The sequence below is a fragment of the Camponotus floridanus genome, unplaced genomic scaffold (genome assembly GCF_003227725.1).
Source record: "Camponotus floridanus strain SB8 unplaced genomic scaffold, Cflo_v7.5 scaffold6, whole genome shotgun sequence".
Taxonomy (NCBI): domain Eukaryota; kingdom Metazoa; phylum Arthropoda; class Insecta; order Hymenoptera; family Formicidae; genus Camponotus; species Camponotus floridanus.
The window spans coordinates 805,665-827,197 of NW_020229769.1; the positions used below are offsets into that span (position 1 = coordinate 805,665).

Genomic DNA, 21,533 nt, shown 5'->3' on the forward strand with positions numbered 1-21,533 from the left:
GGCATAATCGGCGCCCGGAGTCTCCCCACCGTGACGACGAGAGAGAAACGTCACTTCCGACGGAAAACCATACCGCTCGTGCTCCTTCCCGCGCCATCTTTGTATTATTCGGCACGAGTGTGTTTATTCTCATCCCCGTGGAAACAACATAAAACGACGTGTTGTACGCGCAACCCCATGCCTCTAGGGTTTCCCCTCCGATCGGTCCTATTAGAGCAGTGACGAGTAAACCATGACATCGTTGGCGCGTCCATCAAAGGAGAAACGTAAAAGGAGCGAAGAAAGCGCGGACGATCGATCGCGTTATTTGCGCTCCGGAAGAACTTCCGGTCAGCTTGTTCGTGGTTGGCCGCGAGCCGACAGGAAGCGCTCGTTGCGTCGGTGAGGTTGATTTCTGACTGACCAGAAATTCACTTCCGGTTGGCTTACGTTGGATAAGCGGGCGAATAGATTGATTCGGAGAATGCATTGTCGGTATTCGATCGCGAATTGACGAGCAAGCGAACTGACAAGCTGAAATTCTTACTTACGTGTACGGCGCTTATTCCTTATCAAAGGCAAAGTACTCACCTGAAACAAAAAGAAAATTGAACATTATCATCAGATCATATCTATAAATAAGAATTGGCGAAAGAAATGTGAGAAATTATAAATTAAAAATAATTCGTACAGCGATTATTAACTTTTTTAAGCTCGTTTACAAAGTAATCGCGTGAATAGAAAAAAAGAAAAAAAATTCAAATTTTGATATACCATATAACAATTGAACCAAAATGACATTTAATATGCGCATATACGTGTTAAAATGTATCTTAATATACTTCCGCATCGTTCCTTCGTCACAATAATACATAAATCTGATACTTATCTCAGATAAGTATTATTATTCACAGAATAATACATATATGCTATTAATCTTTCATCTATGCTGTTTAATAAGACGCGAATATGACTCGCATCGAGATATTGTAATACCATATTAATGTAACATCCATCAAGAAGACAGGAAATATCCCCATCATTTTCGCATGAAGATCTCCCCTTTTCGCGCCTCCTCGCAAAACATGCGCACGCATGACGAGACTATAAATATCGAAACACGTTTTTGCGACAATCATCGGAATGTCAAGGTAAGAGAGGAAAGATCGCGCAAGATGTAGAAAAAAATAGATGGCATCTTCCACCACGATACAACGCGAATATACGGAGGTCAAGGACATTGATACACCTCTCGACTCGCATCTCCTCGTCGATCCTGTACAGAAAGTCCACACGCGAAGCACACGATATCTTGGTGTCCGAGAAGAAGTTTTACGAGTGCTTTCTTGAGCCGAGCCGCGGGATGCGGGCGACTGAAACGAGCGAGAGAAGACGAGAAGAAGAAAAAAGATAAAGACGAGAATCTCGTACTTCGGCAAATTCGCGAGATGTCAGCCAGGCCGACTCGTTCGGTCTCTCGTATCAGGTTCCACGGCGCGGTAGGTACTACTCTATCGTGATCTTCGACATTCCATCTACCTGGCCAAAGTGTTCGTCGTCTTCCACGAAGTAGTCGAAGACGACGCTTAAACATTGCAAACCTGTTCTTATTTTAACGGATTGTTTGCTTTAAAATAGGATCGAAGCAAAGTTTCTCGATGTGACACGCGACACTTTTTTAATATTTAACTTTAATAAGAGTGTCTCATATCGACCGCACGAGATTTAATTCGCCATTTATATTTGCTCAGGTAGATGTTGAATTTTGTATGTGACGGAAACAATAATACTTTGCTCGTTTTCTTTTTAATGAAACTATCGCGCGCGCAAACTTCCGATATAAATGAAACAGATAATTCGAAGACGCGCCATTTCTATATTTACCATAACATTACCACTGGACTCAACAGGCAATTTTTTATCTCATCTAAACTACAGTTCTCGAATCGGTTTTAAAGAACAGCTGCGCAATGTGAACGATCCTACAAGCGTCTCTCCACCATTTGAATTTCTTGATGGAATCATAGTGAAGATAAAAAGGTGGCACTCTCACCTGCTCATACATTATATTAGTACATGTATATCAGTTTGTTAGTATCGCGCAAGCAACAACGTCTGCTCACTAGGAAATTAACCGGCGGTTTGCTAATAAGCTCAGCTGCCATCGAGCACGTTTGCAAATTCGATCCATTTCGATCTCCTTCAAGAGTATTTAAATTCTTGAATGATGGGATAAAATGCGGAGAAATTTTATGCCCGCGATTAGCATTTCTCGATTCGTTTCTTAGCTTGTGAAATTTATAACAGTAATATTGAAAATATCAATATCTTAGTTGCCATTTTATAACTTTATTATAATTTTCATGGTTCGATTTTGCATTATAAGTCTTTTGAGATTTAAATATTAGAGAATTAAGAACATTTCTCGCTTGCAAATTCAAACATGACCTTATATATTATATTTATATTACACGTTTTTATTTTAATTTCATTTTTATTTTATTTTATTTTATTTTTAATATAAATTTAGACTAAAAATGTGCTTCAAAAAGCAGAGATGAAACAAATGAGATATAATAAAGTATAGGAGAAAAGTATTTTCCATAATCGTATGGATTAAAATATTCGCAGTCGACTCTCTCATCGGTTATCCCATGATTAAACAGACATCGTTCCTTCAGCTAAGACCAAAGGGAAGAGAATTTTCCATAATCTCTCGCTAGCGAATACAAACGAAGTTTGAATTCAGCAAGATTTTCTCTCGCCCCTCGGGTTTTCGCTGATCACGCGCCCGCGAGAAAGGGAATTCCGCTCGTTCTCTGAATAATTGCAGGCGGCAGTACTACGGAAGGTAGGAGAGAAGGTGAAATCGCGGGCGAAACTTTGCGTCTATTATTACCACGATCGCAAGAATGCCGTATAGAGGTGGTGAAGAAACGGCAGGTCCGCCATGAGCCGCCAGTCCAAAGACGAGGAAAGAAGCGGGAACGCGAGGAACGAGAGAACGGATGAGGGGGAACGAGGGAAAGAGGAAGAGAGAGAGAGAGAAAGAAGAGAACAGCCCCTACTTACGTAATTTTAAATTAAACTGTGACGTTTTCAAATTAACGTTTTTGCCTCGCCCTCACGCTCGTCTTCTCTCTCTCTCTCTCTCTTTCTCTCGCTCTCTCTTTCACGATCTTCTTGTCTCTGTTGCTCGTTCCTTCTCGCTCTGCCTCTGGCGTTTCAGCTTGAGGCTCGCGCTAGACCCAAGGTAGAAACTTGTGATATTACGGCAGGGTTTTTCCACCCCCTCTCATCCCCTACTCCTTCCCTCCTCGTCTATCCCTTATTCCTGCGCTGCTCACCTTTCTCTCTCCTCATCTCTCTCGTCCCGCCAGTCCCGAGCGCGGAAGCGCGCGTAATTTAGGTACCAGGAAATTGGTTTTCTCGACAATGAAATAGAAGAATGCGATGCGACAAAGAGAGAGCCCTGAAGAGGCTTGGAAAAAAAAAAGAGGGAAGAGATGTGCCTTCGCGTGAACGAACACGCGGCGTGACTCACCGCTCGCGCACTTACTCGTCGCGGCAGTTGCAGTAATTGCAGCAGCTACGCCCGGCTCTTTATTATTAAGGCACGGGGCCGCGGCTGAATGGGGAAATTTCGCGTTAACGTCGCCGAACGGATTTCCATTCACGACAGTGGTTTCACCGTCGTCGTCGAGAAACGGAAAGGATCCATTGTCCCGCCGTGACGTGTCTCGCGGAAAAAGACAGAGTCGGCTGACGCGGGAGCCCCGCGGATTCGCTCGGTGGCCGGAAAGTACGCGGGCGAGCTCTGAATCCACTTCTGTATCCTAATTTGGAGAACAAAAGAGCAGTCCGCGCCCGCACGAGATGACATTTTTGTCGTCGTGCGCGAAACTAGAGAGACAGGGGAGACTCGTTATTATTCCTCGCCCATCGCCGACGAGTCGAACAGTTCGATTAAAGGAATCATTTTTTATCTCTCATTTTTACATTCTTCACGGCAAAGGGTCTATCGCATGAAACTTTGAGGGGCGGTAGAAAATTCGAGGACCCTGTCGAGCCGATCACGGAAGCGACGTCCGCCTCGGGAGCCTCTCGACGTGGGAGCCCAGAAGATTATCTATCAAATTAGACACGGTGCTTACGTATACATGGCCAATAAGATCGCGGAAATGCCGCAAGCGGCGGACGCGCATCGGTGGATTCGTGCCTCTCTCGCTCGCAGAAGAGACCGGCGAATCGTTGGACGATAATTATCCGTCGCACACAATCGAAGTATCCTGGCCGGCGCGCGGTCGACTCGCATCCTGTTGGCTCGCCTACAGAGTCGGTATCGTCGGTGCGTGCACAGCTCGGTACGAGTCCGCGGAACGCTCGTAATTGTTCGGTCGCCAGGGCCACTGAATAAAATACGAGCTACCGGTCGCGCTGTCTGTCAGTCCGCCCGGGGCTGCTGTCTGTCCGTCACGCTGACGTGGGAAGACGCCGCCTGGTTCCACCCCAGAAGCTCCGCCACTACCGAAAGCTAGTTACGATTGTTGTCGAGAAACTCGGAGTCATGCAAGCGCCCGCTATCCGCCTCCACCCTCGCGCGCGTCGGTCCGTCCACCTCGCAGCGAGCAATTTCATAGTCATGCAATCATAATCAACTCGAGATAATAGTTTTCTCGGCCGGGCGTACCGACTTTCTCTACGAATGGCGAATGAACCTTGGCACGGCGCGTTTCGCGCCCACCACCGATCTAGCAGCCTTTACCCGGTTACCAGCTTTCCAACGCCAAACGCAAACTTTTTAAATGCGTTCGCTTCTTCAAACGTGACTCGAAAGTTTGTCGATGTAATCTACGAACTTTCTGTAACTTTCGTTCCGATGATGACGGTATTGCCGTGTTCAATTCAGACCGATACGCAATTTACGTTTCACAATACGAGCGCGCCGTATCGCGAAAGGGTCGATTCTCGAGGGGGAATCGAGATCGAGATCGTCTCGACTGGATAATTAGACAATCCGGTTGGTTGCGCGGGAGCGATTAGTCACACGACGGGTGATGCGCAGCGCTTCGTGCGCTCGGGATCCTCCGGCTAACGACAAGTATACATCGAAGAAGGGAAGTGGAAGGGGCTCGGCACGGAAGAGAAGAGTTTCAGCGGGCTTCGAGGAATGTTCGGCGGAGTCATCGCGATATCTCGGGATCGCTCGTCCGTCTTGCGGCAATCGCGTAATTCCCGGCATCCTCCTCCAATTACACCCATCTGTTACCCTCGCCCGCACGTTCTTTTATTCGTTCCTTATTGTTGCCCGTCTCTACCGTTTCTTCACCGTTCGAGACTCGTCCTGAGGACCCCCACGCGCACGAAATCCACCTGAATAATCGTGGCGTCGTGCCACGGAACAATGTAACCGCAAGGTAACGAACGAATACCGCTGCTGCGAAAAGGGGAAGAGAAATGGTGCGGGCGTGCATCTAAAGACGAGCGACAAAGTCAAAATATGTCAATAGCCCGGTTGCGGTAGACCGCAATAAACTATTACGTCGATTTCTAACCCCGAAGAGTCGAGGGTTACTTTGAGTCATGCGAGATGACGTGTCGACGAGCCTAACTGAGTACGCGGTATTGTTGCGCTGACCGCATCGTTTGCGAAGAATTAATAAGCGGATAGCGTGTTTTCTTTCTTCAACCGAATACACCAACGCGTGGCGTCGATGCGTTGGATAAATGCACATGTAAGGTAGCTCGTTGACGAGGCCGAAAGTCGTGAAACCTCGAATCGCGACGCACCGATGCCCCACGCGAATTAAGGGCGTCAACGAAGCGAGACTCTAACAAGTGTTTGTCGGTCGCCGATACTTTTTATCGTCATTTTGATAAAACATCCTACTTCTCAACATACATATCATAGTCATTGGATGCGATTTGTTACAAGATGAAAGTGATGCGACAAAATTCATTCCATGCACCGCGTCGATTACGCGAGTTCTAGGAAATTAGACGAAAAAAAGCGTTGACAATGCTGTTCAGCGGGAAGGGAGAAGAATAGGTGTTGCAAACGGAAAGGGATGGTAGGGATGATGGAGAGACTAGAGTGCATTAGCCTAATCTAATGACGCAAAGAACTAATAAGAGAAGCTGCTGAAATCTGTTTCCCATTCACGGATTTCTCCCTCTCTCGTTCTCCTCCCTTTTCCATCAAGTTGCTTCCATCTCTCATCCTCCACCATCCGTACCTCCACCTTCGACGATGCTATAACCTATCTGGTACCCGTAGGGCTAATGCATCGCACAATAGATCAATTACATACATTAGTGGCTTCGAGGATGGCTGAGGGTGTCTGTAAGCCTGCCTCTTTCATCCCTCTCTCTCACTCTCTCTGCGTATCTGCCTTACTCTGCTCTTCTGGATTCGAGATATCGATATCTACGGGTAGCATCGCCAGCGAAGCGCGAATACAAACTGGATTTTAACTGCCCATCCTCTCGCGTTGTACATACAAACTCGATTATGAAGCGGTTAAATTACCTTCTACGGCTACAAACTCTTTCCTGCATTATTAATAAGATTATTCTTTTATGCGCATTAAATTGATTGTTATATTATTGGAAGATTTGCACGAAATAACATTTTATTATTTATTTAAAACGCTCATATGTTTTTTTTTTAAATCAAGCTTTTATATCAATTCCAAGGTAATTTTAGTCAAAAGATATTTCGAAATTAACTCTGCATCAAAAGATACTCGTCAATCGTGAAGATTTTAAAGCGCATCTCCAGCGAGAGAGAAAGAGGTAAAAAACGGGGATAGCGAGAGGGCTGCGAGAGAGTGAATAATTTATGCACCAAAGAAAATTTCGCGCGCGCTGCAAAAGAGTGGCGGATAAGAATATCGTACACATAAGTAAGTAGCTATATCTACATAGCTGCCACCGACTACGGCAACGACAACAACAACAAGAACGAAAACGACAAAGATGGGAAGGACGACGACGAAGACGGCGACGAAGAGAAGGAGGACGACGAAAACGACGACGTAAGACGTCTCAAGCAAGGCGACCAGGCGAGAGAGAGCATCCCGGAGAATCGTAAGTTAAGGCAGGGTGGTAAAAGAGAAGAGCGAAAGAGAGAGAGAAGGTTAACCGACGCAAACATAAAGTTCCAGACTTACGACGCGAGATCCCCGATAGCTCCTTCGCGGTGGGCATAAAAGCATTAAAAAACAGCCGGGGCAAAAACGCGCAAGTGCACACGTACTCGTGCACGCACGTGTACGTATGCACGTGATCCGACCTGATGTTGGTGCGACTATATAGGCGACTATATACCACCATCATTGTGCGCTCTCTTTCTCTCTTTCTCCCCCGCGAAATCGTCTTATTCTTCTTCTTCTTCTACTCCTCTCCTCGCCGTTTACCTCGCATGCCTTCTTCGCGGTAGACCCCCGCAGCGACCAACCTGTCTTTCCAACACCGTACCTTCGGCTATCTCGCCGGATATCCCGATAATACTCGGGGAGCGTCTAAATTCTTTCGTACATGTTTCAGTTGGAGAAGAGGAGGGGGAGATAAGGAAGAGAACCGCCGCGATTACGATACTCGACAAGCGTGATACTCGAAGAAATGCGACTGTTTAGTACGGAATTTCATTTGGCATGCAGCGAGCCCTCTAATTACGTTTTGTTGACTTGATTCACGAAAGAATCCGATTAATCGTCCTTCGCAAATTTTCAGAGTCTCCGCTCATTACGAGGACGATCGCGTGATCCGTATCGCCGCTCCCTTGCGATATTATTTCTGCAACATTGACAGACGCGAGATTGGTATCGTCCGCCTCAATGTAAGCGCTTGTAAAGCAGTAAATGGAGGAAGCGTTCCCGGCACGGCACCGACCGGGTTCAAAGCGACCGGGTTCAAAGCGACCCGGGACGAGCATAAAGAGCCTCAGCGCTGTAGTTTTTGAAATATAGGCTCCCCCGGCGATATAATGATGAACCGTGTTTACACTGGGAGGCATCTTTGGCGAGGCGCGGGGGCGAGGGTGAGGCGCCTCGTCAAGCTCTCCACAGGCGGGGGCGGGAGGCCTCCTCCGGAGGAGATGGCGGAAAGGATGCGGCACGGAGCGGAAAGGAGGCGACTCCTTTTTCATGTAAATACGATGTAGTCGCGTGTAAAGACGACTGACCGCTCGTGTATACGGTACAATGTCGGCTGCTGGGCCCTTCGCGGGTCAAAGCGACACGTCCGAGAGGAAGAGCGCGTCGCTCGGGCAAGGAAAGGAGAGGAGAAACGGAGAGAGAACGGCCGGCCGTAAAATATATCAGAGCCGCTGTGCGACTTCGCGGTGCGGCCACAAATCACGCGGACCCCCGCTGATATCCACCACACGGTGTGGGTGTTGTACCCTTATGCCCGCTTTGCACGCAGTGTGCACCTTTCCCGGAAGCATCCATGGGTAACGAGCCAAGAACCGATCGTGAGAGAGGTGGATTCACTCAGAGACGAGCCCATTTTGAGTCTTCAAACGGAAATCAATTGCACGCGAGAGTTAAACCTTTCGATACAGCTATATATGTCAAACATATATATCGTATATAACCTGCGCTTCGTAAATCACCTACAGAACCTAATCATTATTCTCGAATAGAGCCAATAACGAGACTGAATATTTCAAAGAGGCAGCATTACGTACAATGTACGAAAAAAGACTCCCGTATAAGACGAAAGAGATGATCCGAAATTGTTGAATTTTCATAGATGAACGGACGAGGAATCGAAATCTTTATACATTTCCTTGATTAGATCTCCAGTCGGCGGACAAACTCTAATCCCGCAAGTCCATGCATCATCCAAAGTTCGTTAGAAATTTTAAATATGCTACCTAGAGAATCCGACAGAGTGGTGAAAGTGCGGTGGATGTATCCTAGGAACGAGCATAACACGCGCGCTCGGACGCGATCAAGCCAGGAATCTTTTCTCCGGTGAATACTATTAATGAGGGCCGCCGCGGGTCCGAGGAGTAGAAGAAGCGTGGAAGGCAGAGAAAAGACGGTGGTACGAGCGGGAGGGGCCAGCGGGGGTGCCTTTTGAGAGGAGCTGCCTCCTTTTGTTGGTCGCTTCGATGCGAGCGAGGAAATAATGCTCCGTGGAATGTGACCCGTGCACCTCTCGCGCGCACCAGGATCCACGCGTCCGTGGATCAACGCTCGCTCGCTCGCTCGATCCTCGGCGTCGCCTGTAGTCCGCTCAACAATCATCTGCGTACCGTGACCGCGAGAAAGAGAGAGAGAGAGAGCATCTTTATGGACGAGGAAGACCACTCTCTGTCACGTCGTCGCGTCGGTAATATTTCACACACGTGCGTATGCAAACGACTATGCTGGCGTATCGAGGTGCGTCAGCGAGCCAATTAGACGTCACGCCATGTACCGGTCGTTATCTCGCGAATTAAGAACAGGCTTGATAATTAGACGACCGAGTGTGATAAGGACCGTCGAGACCTTCGCGACAGAAATGCGAAACATAGGGAGTTGAACCGACACATGGCTTTAAAGTCGGGCAAACTCGCGATGCGATTTACACTTTTCTCTTCGCGTTAGCTATCTTTCGGTAAATCTGCTACAATCCTTATCGGTGCAGTCATCATTGTTGAACTAAGATAAATACGTGCTTCCTCGTGCGCGAATCGAAAACTCGAGACGTGGCTTTTTGCCGCCGCGGGAATGAATTTTTTTTCATTCCCGCGGCGGATATTCATCTTCCTTGTCATCGACTGTACAATTTTACGGGCGGGAGAGAAAGAGAGAAAGGGATCGGCCGCGAAATAATAACAATGGCAAAAAAGCAGAGGCAAATGACGCGGGACGAGGTAAGACGGAGCACGAGATGAAAGCGCAAAGTCATTTATAACTCGGGTGGAGTGGCACGTGATTAGAAGTACCAAATGACCGCGCGCCAACAACGGCGGCAGCAACAGCATCAGCGGCAGAGTCTCAGCGATGAGGTACCGACTCTTACCGGACCGGCATACCTTTCCTCGCTCCTCGTCGCGCACCGAGGACGAGGAATGTTTTAACCGGTAGCGAGCGAGATCGTTATAACGATTCGAATCTACCGGGGAAGAAGGAGATAGAGAAGCGCGCGCGCTTCTCTCCGCTCCGCCGAGTCCCGCTCGTTATTAATATCAAATAACGAGATGCCGCGACCGTACCTCGCGAGCGCCAATGGCATGCGTGCCCACGGCGTATTCTTTATTAACGATGCACCGCCATTATTCCCAGGATCGTCCGCGTACCAAAAAATCCACTCGATGCCGGGCCAAGAGTCCGTTCGAGTTGGCTGCCGCTGGACGGGCAGGGGTCGAGATCGAGAGAGGATCGAGTCGCAGGTAGATTCGAGATCAAACGCGAGACAGTGAGAGGAGGACGAGAGAGCCAAAAGAAGATGTTTGATATTCGTGGGACGAACGTTCGTTATCGGATGACGCATAACTCGGCGAACAGCCCCGCGAAAGGCAGACGGAAAGGAATGGCTCGAGCGTTTATTAGGTAGAAGAAAGACGGCGATAAACGATAAAACAAGTTTGAAGATATTCCTCGGTGTCGCCGGGGTTAGTTTATATAAATATCGCGAAACGCGACGTGTGAAAGAAATCGATGTAATAATAATTTAAAATGCGCAACCACGATTTTCCAGCCAAGAAGGCGACTCTTCATCGCGCGATGCGAATTATCCGGAATGACAGCGACAACTTTTACTTCCGTTCGTGACTATCCGAATTCCATCAGTTTTCATTTCGAGATATTCTCGTCGCGCGTATCCGCTAAACGATAAGATAGCTAAACGCGATGTCCGCATCGCGTCCGATATCCGATTTTATTAATATGTCGCGGTCGATAATTTCGGACGACGGTCGTCCGTTGCTCCTTCTCGAGCGACAATTTCGTCGCAGGGCAGTCTTGGCGTCGGCAACGACTATTTTTGCCGCCACGCCTAACAAATGTGAATATAATTGCACGCGAACCTAATGGTTATTGATGGCACCCGCGTTTCTCCCTCGTCGCACCTACCCGGGCCGTACCGTCCTTTCTTTCTCTACCGCGAGTGGATGAACCGGGTTCTCCTTTAAGATATCGGGTTGTAGCGTGCCGACGTTATGGAAGCGATGCTTTAGGAGCGATACTGTCGGGCACCGACCCCCTGCCGCATGACCGACACACACAACTTGATTCACCACGGTGGGACGATCGTGGCGAGCGGAGCGCTTCCTTTTTTTTTTTGCTCCCTGCGATCTTTCGCAGGCGTTCAACGTCGGATGGAAATGCGCCGAGTCGCGCGTAAGAAGCCGAAAGAGGCGCCTATCAGAAAAAGGAATCGACACTCGAACGAGCCGAACGAACCTGCGGGACTCATCCTCTCTCGCGTTCCATCAGACATAAGATCGTTAGCGACGATTGCGAGACCCTTCGCGAGAGAAAAGGATTATATTTATTCCAGCTTATTGATTATTCAACATTATCTGTTACAATCTTATTAAAAAGTTTTACAAGAAACTTTAGAAAATATAAATTCGAATATTTTGTTCTACTCTCATTTATGACGGAGAGAAGCGATCTTTATTTTGAACTCTTCATGTGTATCAGATAAAATTTCTGACAGTAACACTTTTTAGTTTGACAATTTGCTTCATTTCTCGCGAGCTGCAACGATTCAATTAACGATCGCATTATATTTTCGTTCGTCGTCACTGGGTCACGCATTAGTTTCATGACGAATGCAGTGCACGGTTCTTCAGCCTCCTTGTGACGCGACAGAAACGATGTACCAGCGTCATCAGAGCATGACACGACAAAATTCCACGCTCAAGCCGGCAGATCGCATACAAAAGCACGGCTAAGCTCTCGCATTAACGTCATTACAAAGGAAGCGACAGCGGCTCATCGAGCTAACGTTGTTTAAATTTATACAAGATATTCATTTTAAGAATTTTTATATCACGAAAAATGCGAAAAAAATTTCAAATTGCGTCCCAACGCGAACAAAATCTCAAGGTTGCGGTATTCAACGAGGGCGCTGTCCAGCTTACGGATTATCGCTCGAAATTCTCGACAATAATCAAACCGCAAATATATCGTTACTCTGTTAATTCGCATCCTTTCATGCGGAATATGCTGTAATAATCGCGGACAGCCTCGTACATATCTCGTGACGTACACACAAGAGCGTGGAAGAGTCGTTAAAGTAGGCGACGTTTTGCGGCCAAACCGCAAGGCGTTCGGGAGGGAAACATAAACGTATCCTCGTTGCTGGAATAAACCGCATACACGCAAAATAAAAAAAAACTCGGCGACGTGCAAGCGCGCTTCGTGGCGGCGCTTCAAGGAGTACACACGAGGTACACACATGAGAAAAGGAGGGCTAACCGCAAACAGCACCGACAACTACACTCGCGTCTAATGACAGCGTTTTACGGCCTTATGAAACACAATTGCGGTAGGTCTTGATGTTTCTCGAAATCGTCAAGTTGCGCCTTCGATATTCAGTCTCAGGTGTCCGATCGCACGATTATCGCCAAACTAGATTTCTCAATATGCGCAAAATTATACAACACGAATGGTACAGTAAAAGTAAATAAGGAATGGTATAATAAAAAAAAATTGTAATAAAAGATGCGCAACGAAATCTATATCCATCCCTTGTATTCGTGACAGAAAATTCAAGATAAAGAGATTTTTAATTAACGCGGAACTAATTAAAAGTTGAAGTCTGTCGTTGCGCTGGAGAAAGTTCCGAGTTTTCGAGTTCGATAGCGAAGTTTCGAAGGGACTGCAAAGCGGAAGTTCGAGTTCGACAGCGGGGTTGCTATCTCCGCCTCCTGATTCTCAATGGTACTCATATCGATAACCCCCGCTCTCTTCGGATAATTGAGCTTAACGAAGTGCCTGGTATTCTGGAAGAGCGAATCCGTCGCCGAAACGATCCGCGCGAGCGCGCTTATTCACTCTGCAGGAGTTGCGACGATCCAAATCCAATCTTCCAATCGTAGTCAATTACAGGCTGACAATGGCCGCGCAGACTTGCTGCTTAAACATCAGCTATACGAGACGGCGGTGTCATTTCGTATACAAACGGGATTACGTAATCTAATTCACGGTCTAACAAAAGACCGACAAAGAAAGCTGGGAAAATGGAAGGATAGTGCTCCTTTCTTCATATATTGGAGTTGTTTAATTCGCAAACTGTACCTCTTCCGTTGCAGTTGTCTCGAAAGAGAAAACAATTCTCCTCGTGCCAAAAAATACGAAATACCTCAAAGCATAAAAGATTATCTACACATTTGCAACCGTATCTAATCTTAATGTTATAAAGTCAAGTATTAAATAAAAGTGCAAATATTCAGTTGCTGACGTGCATTTCATCACTCTGTATCTTTCACCTAACATTGCGGTATCTCAAGCGTAAAGCGATGCAAGATTAGAAATAAATAAGCTACATAGAACTCAGCTTCTAAGAATTTATTTCTTCTCTACAGACCCGAAACAAATTTTCAATCTAATCAAAAATTAAAAAAAAAAGAAATCTCATCCTTCATAAATGAGTTTAGTTAGTTTCAGCCGTACTTGCATCAGCATAATCATTCCATCGTTAAATAAGCTACGAATAAGTACGCGTCATTCCGCTCGCTTCTTTCTAGATCGCGGCGACGAGACTCGCAACGACATCCAGGTGAAGCAACATCCGCGGGGCCGTGTCACGGGCACATTTAAGAGCCTCGAGTCACGTTCATATGTCTTAGGCGGCCAAAGCCGTGTCGACAAGCCGCAGATACTCTCCGGTGGTTACGGTATATACTCGCCCCGTACATGGCGTGCGCGATAGATAATCACGGCATTGTCTTACATCGACGCTAGTTATCCGCCATGCGATACAACACATGCAAGGCATTCGCCATCGGTCGGCTCGTACTCTACTCGAAGGCGCTTTATCCAGCGACGATCTACCGCGAGCGAACTGACGAGACTAATCACCCGTCCACCGCAAAGTTCTTTCTACCAATCTCCTTTCTCTTTGTTCACTTTCTGGTCGCAGCATCGCGGTCGAGCAATAACGCAATCAGTTGGATAGATCGATATTTAGAGTATAACTGCAAAAAAGTGCGAAATTACGCTTATGATTCGATCGATACTTGAAATTGCTAAAGAAAAGTGATATTAATAACAATGCGTCTTTGCTGTTTATATAATTAGCTATCAAGTCTTGGCGTTTCTCGATCAAGATTATTAATCGTAATATTCAAGATGCAATATCCATTTCTTTCTTTTGCAATTTTATATTTTTGCGTTGGATATTATATCTTGGATATATCCAGAGTGACGTTGGACGGTCGAAGGAGTCTCGCCAGTATTTCACCGCTCGCGATACTGGTTATGTTTCACTTTGGAAGTAAGGAGAGCCGCGCTGCCGCTCTGTGGAGGGTAAATATTGCAGTATGCACTCAGGCGCAGAGACAGGATGCATACTGGTGCGCGTTGCACCCTCCTCCCCTTCTCTCCGCGAGTCAGCGGCAACCTACCCCTCGACACGAAGGCGAAGGCAAAGGCACGTCTATGTATTAGCGACCGCATGTATTATTTCGCTGCATAGCGGGAGAGTCTGGCATGTTGCATGTTACGCGTATTCGAAACTCGCGACTTCCGCGAGATTCGTGCCCCCGTTCTCGTTTGATGCCGAAACGCATAGTACGTGCGGGTATCGTTTTGCAAATGAGATTCCATAGGGAGTCGAGAGAAATTCGCCGTTTATACGTATTAAAACGCGCGCATCAGCGTTATTATCCGTGGCCATTACAAATCATGATATCGATAAAAATACATAAGTTGATGACATTTGCAGTTGTTACTTCCCATTACTCGTTTCAGCACCGTCATGCCCCATGAATATCATACAAAAAATTACACGCTGGGTTACATTATACGATCTGTAATATTTTATCGTTACTGCCAATTATTACGGTTTTTCGCTTTCTATCCTGCTAAAAGTATCGCGAATAAATCGTATACGGATCATTTGTTTATTAATATTCGCGCGATACACGACTGGTTCGTAAATAACAATATATATTCGCGCGGTCGCAAGTTGCGAAAAAATATAAGACTGATATTTTTGGCGGTATCTACCGTGTGTGTGTGTATGTGTGTGTGTGGAAAACCGCGACAAGGCTCAACGCGAGGCCGCCTTTTATTCCACCGGTGCGTGTGAAAACACCACGCCGCGCGAATCCAGAAAATACAGTAATACACGAGTATCTCGGCGACAGCCACTCGGCTCGGTTGTCACGTGTCCCGTTATTTATGGATGTAACACAGCGGCAACCCTCTTATTCGTAGTTTTTACTCATATTTCGCGAAGCCCTGCCGGGAGAGATCGAAATGCGAGCGCGCGCGCGCGCGCGCAGCCGAAACACCGCGGGATGAGGAGCCGCGGTGATATCCGTGAACTGAAACACAGGCGAGACGAGAAAAAGAGAAAAACGAAGAGAAGAACTGCGGGATGGGAGACGGGGTGGCGAGGGCGGTGGGAACGAGAGTAGATCCGAAGTTCGGGCGTTATTTATGATGCTTTCTCCCAAAGCGGCCGCGCTAAGCGACCGCGGCTTTTGCCAGAGTACGATCGCCCTTCCGGTACCTTATGTCGCGCTTATTTCTTCCGAGGGTATCGTTCCCCCGTCGAATTCTACGTTACATATCGTATCTTCTCGTGATGCTTGAAACGGCAGCGGCATTCGAGCGATTTTGAGACTCGCCACACATTTTAATGCGATGCTCAACTCAAAATGTTTTATGCGATGCTTAACTGCAATGTTTTATTTATACTCAAATTATTTTAATTCAAATGCATTTAGCGATATATACAATTTAAATTATCGTAAATTAATTAAAATATCAATAAGCAAAATTGATATTAGAAAAAAAATGATTTAAATCATGATATTAGTTTAATGTACGATTAATTTATAAATATTGCATTATTAGCATATTCGCATACCTGTAATAACCTTTTAGCTGTCGGTACTCGTTTGCAGACTATATAGATATGATGAAGTTACTCTATTTTGTTATAACATTCCAAGAATCCTTTGAAAGTAATACATTCAGTTCTTTTTCTTCAAAACTATCTTTTAATTGTACATTTCCTAAGCAATTAATAATTTTTTTATATCTACAAAAACAATATATTATACAGATATGTCCATATTATATGTGCACATAAATCTCGTAATATAATGTTATTTACTCTATTGCTCGATTGAAATTAAATTTTGTACTACAACTATCCTTAACAGCCACAAATATATGTAATATGGCTCTACTATATAATGGCTTAAATAACTGCTTCTCTTCTATTTTATGATTTTGATAAGTATCTGCAGAACTGTCATCAAAGTAGTCAATTAAATGAACAACAAATACTACTTCCTCATTGGATGGGATACATGGTGAACAGCCAAAAGCTTTATCAGGAGCCAAAAGATGTATCAAAAATATTGCTATTTCATGCTTCTGCATAATACATATGCCAATCTCAGGTATAATACATCCTTGATCTAAATGCAGCATTCTTGGCTTCGAATCAGAAGATACTCTGTCTTCAAAATATCCAATATAATGAATAATTAGCAGGAACAATTTCTCCTTTTTGCTTAACAAATTTCATTACCTAATATAACATAATTTCATAATTAAAATTATTTTAGATGAAACATGCAAAAAGGTTACGCTATCAATCACTTTGATTTTTACATATCGATAAAGTATAAATATTTTTGCAAATCTTATTTAATTTTATTGATGTATTTTCATTTCAATGCATCAAAAATATTATATATCATCTCTATTATATCGCTTTTATAAAGAAATAATGTATAACTTAAATAGTATAAAATCTGATTATTTACTTTTTGATCTGTGATCAAACTTGTCATCTTCGCTTCTAACTTTGCAAAGCTCATACTATAAAGAGGTACAGGGACAAAGAGATCCTTTCTCATCATCTTCATCTTCAAAATCATTCATGTTTAACATATTTGATATCTCCTCGATACTGAATTGTACAAATGGGGGAAATGAAAACTCATCATCGTCATTATTCTGATAGTCCTCCTTTCAAAGATAACTCCATCTTTGCCTATCAAATCTCTGAAAAGAATGATATACTCCGTATAAATATAAAAATGGTCTTGTATATGAGAACCATGTAAGTTTACTATAAATTGATCAATTCTAATGTATAATTTAATTCTATTGTACGAATCTGAATCCAGGATCTGTCATCACAGGATCTAATATGTATCTTGCCATTTTAATAAGTTAATCCTAATTCCTAATTCTTAGGAATTACGAAGAGATATCCTTCATCCTGTATTTTTCAATTCACTTTTCGTTCCTAGATCTCTTGTCTTGAAACACTCTCCAAAGATATGGTTAGTTCAATTCTTTTCTTTTTCCTTTTTCTTCTGAGAGTATTATTTTAAAAATATATATTAAATCTTTTAGAAAAATACCAATTTATCTCAAATCCAACAGTTATATATAAATATGATATATAAACTCAACAATGTGTCTGGCTCGAAAATATTCAACGACGAAAATGAGTGTTAGAGAGGTTAGGAAACAACGCAAGATGACATGTAAGCAATGAGACAAGAGAGATAAATCTTCTGAAATTATCCGACAGAGGTCGCCACAGTTTGTTACTTACGTATACATATGAATGAAAGTATGAATGACTTCATTCATAAGCATTCACTCTTTTGAATGAAATGTATGAATGATACATATATATGTGAATGGATATGAATGGATATGAATGATTTTTCGATACTGTCGATATTAACGTTGCAGGTGGAAACTTAAGGATGCATTTTACGCACAAATACATTATATACACAAAAAACTATCGTGAAAATCGTATAATTAATGAAATTGTATTATATTGCGAGATTATTATTCATGGTTTGAAATTAAATTTTCTTGTTCCAGATTTGATTTTTTTTCCGTGTAATAATAAACACAGCAGAATATATACACAGCAGAATATAAGGAGATCGAAAGAAATATTTTTAATCGCTATAATTGTGATTTTAGCTCAATTTTTTATCGATTTTATCTAAGACATAACATGTAAATTTATGTCACTTCTAAGAGAATTCATTCAACATCAATGAAATTCATTCATCCACCGTCAGTAATCTACATGTTACACGTCGCTCGTATAATATCGCGTACACGCGAAAGGGTTGGTGGTCAGTTGGTCGACCCGCTTAATCCCTTATGCCTTTAAGCGTTGTGTATTATCCTCGTAAAAACTAATACAGAAGCGACGTTGGTCCGGCTCCGCCTAAAGCCTGCTTCCAGCAGAGGGACGTATATAAAAAGGGAAAAAGGGCAAAAAAAATAGACGACTCCGGAGCGGAGACCCGGCAGTGTCGGCCCCCAGGGCTCGAAAATACGTCGAGTTTTCCCGCTCTGAAGTACAGACGGGGATGAAGAAGAGAGAGAGAGAGAGAGAGAAAGAGAAAGAAAGGGAGAGAAAGAGAGAGAAAGCGTTTTGTGCGCAAGAGAGGCGATATATCACCGGGCGACGAAACAACCAACCCCCGACGAGAGTTGCATTTGCATCGACGGACCGACGCTCGCACACGGTCGAGGACGCATATAAAAGGCAGACACATACACAGACTCTCCCGGGCGTCGATCGACTTCATCCCCCCATTCCACCGTAGCTCCTGGTTCCTCCCGGGGGCGCGAAGGGGCTTTGCCCGTCCTTCCCTAACCCCAAGGCCTGATTTACATTTTCTTTCCTGGCACACGGGGTTCCGTTCCACTCGATAAGAGGAAACGCCTCGAACCGACGGTATTTCAACCCTTGCGAAAAAGAGATTCGAAACTCGTAGCGAGCTCGCGATCCTGACTCTGGACTCGATCGCGCGGTCCGAAGTAAGGGAGGGTTTCGAGAGGAGGGCTGACGAAAGAAATGGCCGCCACGGAGGAAATAAAATCATCGTGCTTTTTATTTTCCTTAGTTGTACTTGTTTCGCCAAGACAGATAACGCTGACTTTGGATTAGAGATAACGAATAAGTTATTGCAAGTTTCACGAATGTATCCCGAACAATGCGAAGCGTCTCTTTCTCTAGGACTGACAATAGTTAAACGGCTTTCGCGCGTATTTCACGGGAATCTCGTTTCATTGAGAATCTATTAAAAGTCGAATGGATCAAAGGATTAAAATTCCCGAAGTATTTCTCAGTAGCTTTCATTGCATCACGAATTGCAGATTGCTTCTCGCGCATATACGCGTTATATCGTCGTCGAGGAGCATCGTTCATCTGTTTACGATCGTAGAAATGTCGTAGAGTCGACTAACTGGTGGCGTTTGATCGAGAGATGAGACCATGTGCCTCTTACAGAATTATGTATAAGTGCATCCACGTTTCAACCATTACATTCGGCCAGATCGAAATGGAAGCGATCAATATCAAGCTCGTGAATTCCAAAAATCATAAATACAATTTTTATTAGTTATACGTGACATTCCTAATACTCGTAATTTTTCCACGGTAGGCAATATCATCAAATCAAGAAAGAAAATGTGCATCGAATGTAAATATTTCTCGAGAAGTGCATTTTATGCAAAAATTACTACATCCGTGACGCATAAATCTATTATTACTCGTTTAGATTATCAAAGTTATCGAAACATTTTTGCCGAGAGAGAAAACACAAGTACGTATGTACAACATCGTAAATGTAATTCCGAGGAAGTACGATAAAACGTGCGTAAAACGAGAGCGCGCAAAATGGCACGCGTGACGTTTCGCGGAATTTGTAACTATCCGCCACCGGCTCGCGAAACGGTCGCGCAGTATAAATTAAACTACCCCATAGGCACGCTGCATCCAATCTCTCAACGAAATATCTCGCTTCAATCTACACACACGTGTTGTCCGTATACGGTTCAAAAACATTCTGCCATTACCGGCACTCGTTCGCCATTACATTAATTTCCGTTTCGCGCTCATACGGAAATGTTTCGCGCCGATTTACAACTTCGTATCGTTTCACGAATGAAACCACATCGTCTATGGGACCGAAACTCTGGCAAAAAAAAGCGCAATTTTTTTTTCACAGGACCGAGAAACATTACAACGTTGTGTTGAAACAGAAGGCGTACGCGTATAATGAAACGTAATTCAAAAGACTGAAAAAGAGGCCGAGACGCGAAAAGGAATATCGCATGGAGAAAAATGGAAAATCTCCTCTCATTGGGTACGCGCGGGGGGATAGGGGAGATGATGCGGAATATCGTCGGCTATGAAATTGGATCCGGATACGACCCTTTAAACGACACCGAGAACGTAACGTCGCGACGACGACGGCAGGTTGCTCTCGCGAAGGATAAAAGGTTTGCCTATACTTTGAAGATCACAGGCCTGGCACGAGCCAGACTCTACTGTTCTCTGTCTCTTTCTTCCTCTCTTTCCCATTCGCTCCCTCTTTCTCAATCGTCTTTCCTCGGTTTATGCTCTATAAACGGAGCAGCGAGAGCGGTGTTGTACGATCACTGAATCATTGTTGGTGATAGATAGCGCAGCTGTTGCGCGTGAGATCACACGAGCTCTCGAAATAGTTGGGCAACAATACGCTACATTTTCGTGGTGTCTCGCAGCTAAGGCGCCGCAATCATCCCGACCGAGTCTCGATTTAACGAACCGCGTGCGCTTGTCCAATGGCCACTTTGTAGACGCGCTTGATCGTCCGCGTCCGCTCGCCTCGCTTGTGAATGAAGTGTCAAACGCTCCACTGGAGGTGTCTAACGCACCACCAGTTCGTTAAAGTAAAATGAATGGCGAGCGCGTAACTAGCTACTCATGATTCAACGGCTGATTAAGAATATCTAATGTGTCTCTCTCTAGAGACACCCTATATATGTTCCGCCGCTTCAACATTTTTATAATAATTTCAATTACAAGTTTAGCATTGAAACATAAAAAAATCTGAGCTAAAATAATTAATATTCTGAATTAAAAAATTAACGACATTCTCAATGAAAGAGTTAATTCTTATATTAAATGTCTTACATAAAATGTGTAACTTATAAAATATTGTACGTAAAAATAATTTCTCATCAAATAATCTGAAGATACACATTCTCATAATTATCGCGCACTTATTTTCTCAAAATTCAGATTTCTACTATCTTACATCATGCCGATGAAACATACATCCGGTGTCATCATAGCATTTCGTAGTCAAGGGACATGAGACGGTCTTTTTGGAACCGTCGCCCTCGTTCTGTGCAACGCGTTGCTAAATTTTACAAGGAAGATAGATCGCCATCTTATTTTATCGCGATAATGAGCTTACTCGCGATTCCACCGTTAGGCAATGGTAACTAGATACTCTGGCGAACGGACTGCGAGCTAAATGCGTCTTGATGGAGTACAACAATGTACCCGCGGGAAAGCGAGGTGAACATGTCGAGAGCTACGTATAC

The 21,533-nt window shown here is 44.5% G+C and overlaps 1 protein-coding gene and 1 long non-coding RNA gene across 5 annotated transcripts in view; both read right to left on the reverse strand.

Moving 5' to 3' along the window:
• Positions 1-21,533, reverse strand: part of LOC105252077 (homeobox protein homothorax) — a 376,959-nt gene that overhangs the window by 46,928 nt on the left and 308,498 nt on the right. The gene's annotated exons all lie outside the window — the stretch shown is intronic.
• On the reverse strand, positions 13,774-16,157 carry LOC109610049. The gene is made up of 2 exons (XR_002192588.2): positions 16,024-16,157; positions 13,774-15,831 (listed from the first exon to the last, which is right to left on the reverse strand). It is a non-coding gene; the product is annotated as an uncharacterized LOC109610049 (long non-coding RNA).